We start from the raw sequence: 8920 nt of genomic DNA on the forward strand, positions 1-8920 counted from the left end.
TCAAACGCATTCTTAAGGAGAAAAATGGTGGATCAGTTTGTACTTAGCTCATCAAGCTCATCTTTTCTTGTTTAAGAGCTTTCATGTGGGTTTTTAATTAGAAAATCAGCAAAACAGGAAGTTTGTCAAACCCCTGGGGTTTTGTTTTTCTTTTTTTGTTTTTCTTTTTTAAAAAGGTGTTTTTAAATAGTATTTCTTAAATCCATGCTATGGAAGACATGGTGTGTGGTTTTGTACTTGGCTAGAATTTCTGCCTAGGTGGATGTGTCACTGCTTGCGTTCTTTTGGAACGCTGACTGTGCCCATGTTCTACAATTTGTCTTGCTTAGTACAATGTCTGTTCATTTCTAGTCATTGCTAGGCAAGAAGATTGTCCTGTCAGTGTATCTGCATTTCTAACAGCGGCAGCCTGTTAAGTCAAGTATGTACTCTTCCACATTCATCCAAAGAGATTTTTTTATCTATTAAATTTCAGTTACTTGGGAAAACACTGCGTGGGTATACGTGAACTTTAACAGCACCATTAAAGAAAGTGAACTGAGTGCGGGTTTATTAAAAGATGTTATAGAAACTTCAGGCACATTATACGTTCTTCTATGGTGTGCGGCAGACAGACGCAAAATGAACTTTAATCACTTCAGATTAATGGAAATTATTTTCTCAACTCATGTCATAACAGTGAACATCAGCAGTCATGCATTCTTTCTTTATCACATACCAAGGAGGATAACTATATGAAACTAATGTAAGACATTAAGATTGTCGCAGTGCCTTTACTTATATTGTAATGAAATAGTAAAAGAATCTGCGTTCTTGTGAAATAAAATAGTAATTTTTTAATTTTTATGTTGACGTTTTTGAAACAGTGGTAAGCGTAATAGTCACGTGGTAGCAGAACAGAATTTTTTAATCTTACCTAAAATCATGTCAGAAATCTAAAACATGATGCTTATAAAACAGTATACCCAGATGGTCTTCCTTTGCATGTAGCCTTCTTTTTTGCCTTGTATCTCTATCTTCCCTTACCTCTTGAAAGCTAACGGGTAGTGCTTGTCCCATCCTTTGAAGACATAAAAAACTAAGCCTACGTAATAAAATGGAGATGTAATTGTAGTGCAAGATAGTGCAGTTATATTGATTGGAAGTGGTTAGAAAAAGTAACAGTGACAGTGAAGAAGCAGTGATGTAGACTTTAACAAATACAAAGAATTGGAGGATGGGTGCTATTTTGAAAAGGTTGGTGTTTTTGTCTGATAGCTCAAGGTAAGCATAGCTTGCCTTTTCTTTTTCTCTGATGTAGTCTTATGCACGCTTTGTCAATAGTTCTTCTGTTTTACTTCATGAAACACTGATTAAGCACACTCAGAAAATCTTTTTCTATAGGAATGATCTTGACTGGAGAAGTGTCTTTCTGAGAACAGGTAGTTCGTGAGCTTTTTTCTGTTTTGGCTCTGATTCCCTTTGCTCCAAGTATCCCTTTTTAATCTTTGCAGATTTTGCATGATCCTAATGTGCGGATCTGATAAAGTTGTGTTTCAGATGTGCCTTTAAAGGGTTTAAGCTTTAGAGCTATGGAAGGCTGGAGAGGAGTCTTTCTAGTGACTAGTGTTCCTTCCCTGCAATACCTAACTAAGCTTCTGGTGGACTGAAGGTTGAACTTCTCTCTCCACATGTCCTCTGTACAGTAATTATGAACTCCTTCTGAATTATATTCTTGTCATGAAATCATCCTGAGGCTTCTGTCGTAGACCTGTTAACAAAATGCAAAATGTGTTTTTTACTATGCTAAATGTTCAGTGTTTACTATGTATGCTCTAATCCTAAACAGAGATTTGAAAAGGATGCTTAAATGTCGGTTACTATCCCATGGTGTATGGTTACATTAAGATAAAGAAAAAAAAGGTAATTTATAGTAACAGATGGGTTTGAACTCTTTTTGGAACTGTTGAATACTTTTTAATTTTTAATTTACAATGAATCTTTCATACAACATTTTACTAACTCTTCTGTCGTATTCTTTTAAAATATATGATGCCTTTTCAATATAGTTGTCTAGAAATTGCACATGAATACTGAATGGTTAAAATTAGACAGTCATTAAAATATGAAGAAAAGTAATTTCACTGAAATTTTGATGCATATTTGTTGCTGTTCAGTGTTGCATATAAGGAAAAAAACCAAAACATTTTTATAATCTTTTTTTATTGGCTGCCAGTAAATAACAGGCACGTGGATAATAGCCCATGTGAAAAAACGCAAAACAAAACAAAACCAACAAAAATCCCAAACCACCAGAGCACATGAAGTGGTTTGAGATACTTTTGTTTCTTGGCTATGAATTAAGTTTGATATTCCATTGGTTGTTTCATAGAAATTATGCGTCTACCAGCCTGGAAAATGTAATAAGGCTCTTGAAAATGTCCAATGTTAAGAGTCAGAAATATTTTCAAACCCAGTTCATTAGAGTTAGAAATTTTTCCTTGCACGTAAATTGTCCTGCTAGCATTTCATCCTGAATTCATTTTAACTTGAAAGTTAAAAAATTTAGAAAACTTCTCAAATATTAACTCTCTCCTATGCTGGAAAAAAGCTCAAATACTACTCAATTTCCTGCAACAATAATAATATTAAAATGGCTTGTGAAATATGTTTTGTGAAAGATGCAATTAAATCTCTACTCTGAATGCATTAAAATAACCAAGTGGCTCTAGGTGTAAACAGGCATGATGCAAGTTGCGTTCTCTGCTCTTGACTTGCCAAGGAATACTAAATATATTAGTGCAGGAAACTGAGGTTTAACTCTTTAATTAGCAAAACTTCTTCTAAGCTGGCTTTTCTAGGCATTTTGCTTACAAAAAGGGAAAACGAGTTTAAGCGTTTCACTTGTTTTCCAATTAGAAAACATAAAAGGTTTCCAAATTTCTCTGAAAATTTTCTCTGAAACTTGAAATGGTGTTTAATCCTTTGCAAGCTTGAAAACAGGCTTGCTCATCAGCTTGCCCAAAGTAAGGAAGAGGAAAGAAGCAGGAGAGAGAGGAGGCATAGTTAGGGAAGTATTTGCCTATGACAGTAAAGAAGCTAGAAATGGAATTAAAATTAAAATGAAACGTTTTAATCCTGGTCCTAGGCCAGTGGTCTCAACCAGCCATTGTAACCAAGCTGCATTTGGGACGATTGTCAATGTTCCCCATCTCGCTGAGTTCCATGTATCCATAATGGGTTTAGCAATACTGCCTTTTTGGGTTGTGTGTCTTATCTAACCTATAATGTCTACATTACTATTTGATAACGATTGCTCTACCGTCTTGTGAGTTTGCTGGGACCAAAGACCAGTGAAAAATTTCTGTGTGTATGAGGGACTTAAAGGAGTGGAACCTTCACATATATACCTCATCTGCTGCAGTTGCATGAAACAGGAAGAACCTGGGTAAAGCATTCCTAGGGTGGTAAACTAATGGACCTAAGAGTGGAAGTGCAAATTTTATTCCAAAAAACCTCCTATAAAACAGTACTCTTACAGTACTGATATTGGAGAAATTAGTTCAAGTCTGCCTATATTTTTCATTTACAAAGTAATAGAGCTATTGCTTTTTCTTTAACTATTTGATGTGCAGATTTCATCACAGTGAAATCCCAAAATCTTAAGCAGCTGATACTATGTCCAAAAGCCAGACACTCAAAACTGGATTTGAACAATTACTTTAATCTCCCATCTGGTGGCTGGACTTGTCATGACCTCTGAATGCCATCCCAGCTGAGGTTGTGGGCAGTCCTTCTGGTGTGTGGGCAGCGGCTGTTCCAAGTTAAACAAAATTTGAGAAGTTGCATCTAATTCTCTTAATAGGTAGGAATGCTCACCTTAGAACAGTGCAAGCAGGCATAGATTTCTTTAAGGAGCTCTGTGATATTTGAAGTAGCACTTCTTTTTTCTTTTCTAATTTTATTTTTTTATACAAAAGACGAAGTAAGGGATGGAAAAATCAGTGCATAAATCTGGGATCAAAAAAGGACAGGGCAAGAATGACAGGAAACTATGTAGATATAAGACGTTTGAAAACAATTTCTCTTCAGTCTGTGAGTGATTCGAGCCACATGCTGTAGTTCCAGAAGGGAAACACGGGTGTGCACTGCAGGTAGCTTGTGCTTGGATTATTTTGTTTGTTTGTTTCTTTTTTTTTTATTTTTCAAGGAAGTGCCATTCATTCAAGAATTTTTCTCAAGTAGTCTCTCAATGTGCCGATGATTGTCCTTCTCGGTATGTTGCCTCCCATGCTACAGTCAATGCCTGAGAAATGTTGAGACGTTAAACTTGTAATAGTAATGCATTGCATGTGTGTGTACGTATCACAGCCTGCTGCTGGTATACTGTTATTTAGCACAGGTGTTTACTGTAATTGCGATATATTGGGAAAAATATACAGTGCTTAGTGACTCTCCCATATTCTTTTCCCACCCGTGTATAGTGACAATATGGGAGAAGTTAGCAAACAGGTCTTAAAATCAGGAGCTAAAAGCAGATTCTACCCGCAATCCCTCAAACTCACTGCGTTTCTTTGCCCTGCCGTGAATCAGTTGAGTACTTATGTGAATTCATAGAAGGTCAAAATAAATCTGAACTAAATTTGATTTAAAGAAGTTCCATGATGTCTCATAGAGTAATACTGTGGTTATTCATAGGTAAAGTTCTGCTTTACATGTAGTTTTATGTGGGTTTTTTATATATTTCATTGACTAATTTCAGCAACTGGCTCAGAGCAAGCACTTTTTGTTTACTTTTTTTCTACTTATCTAACAGTTATACAGAGAATTATATGCCCATTAACAAAATGCAAAGGGTTCATCCAAGTGAAATCCAGGATCTCTGTCCTTGAATTTGTTCCGTTTGTTGTAAGGCAGTATTTAAAGTGATTCATGGACATAAACAAGAGAAGCACATTACACGTTCAAAAAGATTAGGCTATCTCAGCGCAACTCCAAAAAGCTCTAAGTAATAATTCTTCAGTCACCTGTTATGTCTTGGTACACATGCTTTTGAAGGTGTTTTTACAGGGCATTTAAAAGGATTATGGTATGCACTTACAAATAAATCATCTTAATTAGATGTTATATTAAAACAATTTCATGAAGGCATGAGTTGAAACACAAGTAGCATTATGGAAACACTTAATTACCAATTAACCTACTAAAACTATGTCACCGTACACTGTCTTTATGTAGCAGAAGACTTGCAGCTCATGAACGTTTTTCTGTAGCGCTTAGTGAGCTCCACTTTAGAAGTGGGATACCCTGGCTGTCCAGTCCTGTTACTCATAAATACTTCAAACTGTGCCTTCCCTGTCTGCACATAAGTAAACGCCGATAAATTGTCATTCCGGCTGTTCATTTTTAAATTAAAATAAGTTAAATTAATGTTGGCAAAAGAACATCTGTCACTAATCTTTATTCTTATAAATTACATAGGTTTTTATCAAGGCCTGTCCCCCTCAAATTTTGGAAAGAATATGTGCAAAATCATAAATTAGTCTTCAAAAATGTTTTTTAAAAAAAGATTGTTTAAATGTAACCGCTTTTTTAACCTATTAAAATGCTGTACAAAACATTTCTAGATTTTCCAGACAGCATTGGAAAAAATAGTGGAGAATGCATTATTGCAAACTGCCCATGACCAGGCCTGTCTTGTCCTGCATAGCTTTGCCTATTGACAATCTCCTCAAGATTAATGAGGTTGCGTATTGAGTCTTCCTGAGGTCAGAAGCTATGCAGCAGTACTGTCACATCTATTCCTATACTCTATAATGGACCAGTAAAATTGAGGAATTTCTGTCCCAGTGTTTTTCATAGACAGAAAAGCCCAATGGAATCAGTGAAAACATAAATGAAATTCAGGTTGTGTCTATTTTGGCTCACAGATATCTGAATTTGCACTATTCACCAGACACCATCTGTGCTTCCTCAGTATGCTCAACCACCTACCCAAGAAACACTCTGTTAAGCTGCATGTTTGTAGGCTTTTTAGATGCTGAAAACCTTGTAGCTTTTAACCCTCTGCAACCTCCTTATTTTAAAAAGTGAAAGGGTAGTTCAAGGCAGTTCACCAGGCTGAAGTCTAAATCAGAACTTGTCCTAAGTTATCTATGAAGTAGTGTGAAATGTGACCTAGCTATAAAAAATACCTACTTGTCAGTACATCATCCTCCAGACAGATGGATTTTAAAAATAATAATAATAGTCAGTATTGCAAATGACATCTACTACTGCGGATAGTGTTTTATGTTGAAATGTATGCATGCTAGCAAGAAATCGTGAGTGTAGCCATAGCACTTCCTACTTGACAGAGAGCAGCAGGATGGCTCCAGAGTGTTCAGAGTGTTATTCTGGGGAAAGCAGAGCGCCCTGTATTCTGCAGGAAAGAATCTATTTATATCCAAATGTTGTCATCAGGCGTCAAACTTGGGTTATCAAAGGGCATATCAATATGAGCTTTTAAATCTGTCTGATGGCTTGTTATACTAGCATGTGCGTGACAAGTGCTGAAACAAAGATGTTGGTCAGATTGTATGCGTGGCGTGCAACTTTTTAAAAATGAGATGCACCCTTTACCAACATTCTACATGTACATACATACACACACACTTTGCCAGCATTCTAGATTTGACACTTTAAAGTGTATTTGGCTTTGGTGTATTTTGTTTAAATTGCAAATAAAAATATTGAGAGATGTTATGTTAAAGAAGGTTCATGTTTAAATTGCATAGGAAAATTGTTCAGTTGGGGGGTTGCCTCATTAATTTCTTAGCAACAAGTGGACCAAAAAGGTTGATTATATATTAGAAATGATACTGAAAGTGATTCAGTCATTCAGAGTGAAAAGTTAAGGAAAAGTTGTCCTTAAACTTCCTTTTGAGGTGTTATGTGTAACCAAACAGGTTTGGAAGCCTATAATTGTTGGTGTTTCTCTGCAACATTTCAGTAGTGGATAGGGCTTTGAGGGGTTTTTTTCAACAAAATCCTTTTTCTTTGGAAAATCAGTGACATTCTTGCCTAAGCATTTCATGTTGGATTAGTAGTTTACACATTATGAATGGAATGCTTATTTCTTTTTAAGTGGATTTAAAGTGGACCTAGAATCCCATGTTTAAAGAGCTATGGGAGGATAATAAAGCTGTATTTTTCACCCTTAGGAGGTTGATTCTTTTTCCGCAGTTGCAGTCTGGCCATTAGATCTGCAAGATGAACTGCATGATTTTTAATGAAGTCTACAATTGGCATTACAATGACAAAGTTCAGTGTATGTTAATTATACATATATTTAATATACATATATTAATCATTATAAATGATTGATTTGCCCAGGAAGCAGCATGTTAGTGGGATGAGGATCCCTTTGTGACAGATAGATACACTGTCCTATCAAACAGTAAGAAGTACATATCTGAGAATACATATATGTAGCAAAGCATGATTACAATTGCACAGAGGATTTAGTTCTCCCTTCTAAATCTTTCTTAATGCATTGCAGAGGGATCCTGCTGTCATAAAAATAGAGGGATGTACACATGACTCCCTTAGACCCTTTCCTACCCCAGTTTACATATTGACCAACGTAGTCCTATATTAAAGGGAGAAAAATGGAGATGCAGGGAACAGCAATGTGCCACAGTAAGAGCATTGCAACTTCAGCTAAACTTGCTTATTAGAGCACTGGAAGTACTGAGCTGCTTATCTGTCTGAGATAGTGTTAGTGTGTATCTGGGATAATCAGAAACAGAAGGAACCAAGAAAGATAAAACACCATCAGCTCTACCAGACCTCCTTTTCTAGAAGACACTTGAAAAAGAGTTGTATAAACAGTATGCTGCAGCAGAGGGCACAACAGGAGATAGAATCATTAAAACAAAAGAGTTCTGAGTACACAAACTCCACAGGAAGATAAAACCTTCAGGCTATGGAAGCTGAAATAAGCATAAGGAGAATTGGGAAAGAGTGGAGGGACAGGGAGCCACGTAGTTCTCCTTGGCTGGTAAACAGAACTGGAGAGAGTAGCTTTCTGTGTGTTCATGAAGTTCTGACAGGTCATTAATTCTGGAGAAATTGCTCCAAAGCTGCTGATGTGCAGATGCCGTTTCCAGATATCTCATTAACTACTGTCTAGGTTAAATGCTGATGTTCACTAGTGTAAATCCAGCTATGCAGCTGGTGAATATAATTGGTTTGTAATGCATTTTAGCTGGTATGTTAGGAAAAAAGAAAAAAGGAATAATTTTCAGTGGGACAATTGTAATTTTGAGTATCACGTTCTGAAGTATAAAATAAATAGCTCCTACTTGAAGACGAGGACAATGAAGTATCCAGCTGGTGGAGGCATACTATTCAGATATGCTCACTAACTACTTTAGCAAAAGTCCCCGAGTTGTGTGTCATAGCACAGAAGGAACCATGAATTTCATGGGTAGCCGTGTATAAGTAAATATTGTTTAGTTTTGTTGTATTGCTACCCTTTCTTACATTGCTTGAAAGGACGGAGATGTGGGGAACCTTTTCCCCGTGACAGAGAATAAGAGGTAGATTCTGCAATTCCAGAACCGAAGCAAGCAAGCAACTGTTTAATCATGCTGGCTACCAAAATGACCTTGCACTGCTTCCATCTCCTTAGTCACTAGCCAGCTCATACCATGTCTTTCACTAGTTGCAAGCAACAACAGAATCTAAGAGTGCACTTATTTCTGCTCTCTTTGCAAGACCAAAAAAAAAATAATTGTGTTGATAGTGTGAAAAATAATAGAAAGTTTCCAAGCTGTTGTTCAGTTCATTGTATGTTAGTTGGGCCCAAGAGAACATCCACTATCTCCTTCAGCTGATTATGCAAATATGAATAAATATGTGAATACCTATTCCTGCTTTTTTTCCTCTGTAATCTAAT

Source organism: Ciconia boyciana, chromosome 25 (genome assembly GCF_034638445.1).
Source record: "Ciconia boyciana chromosome 25, ASM3463844v1, whole genome shotgun sequence".
Lineage (NCBI taxonomy): Eukaryota > Metazoa > Chordata > Aves > Ciconiiformes > Ciconiidae > Ciconia > Ciconia boyciana.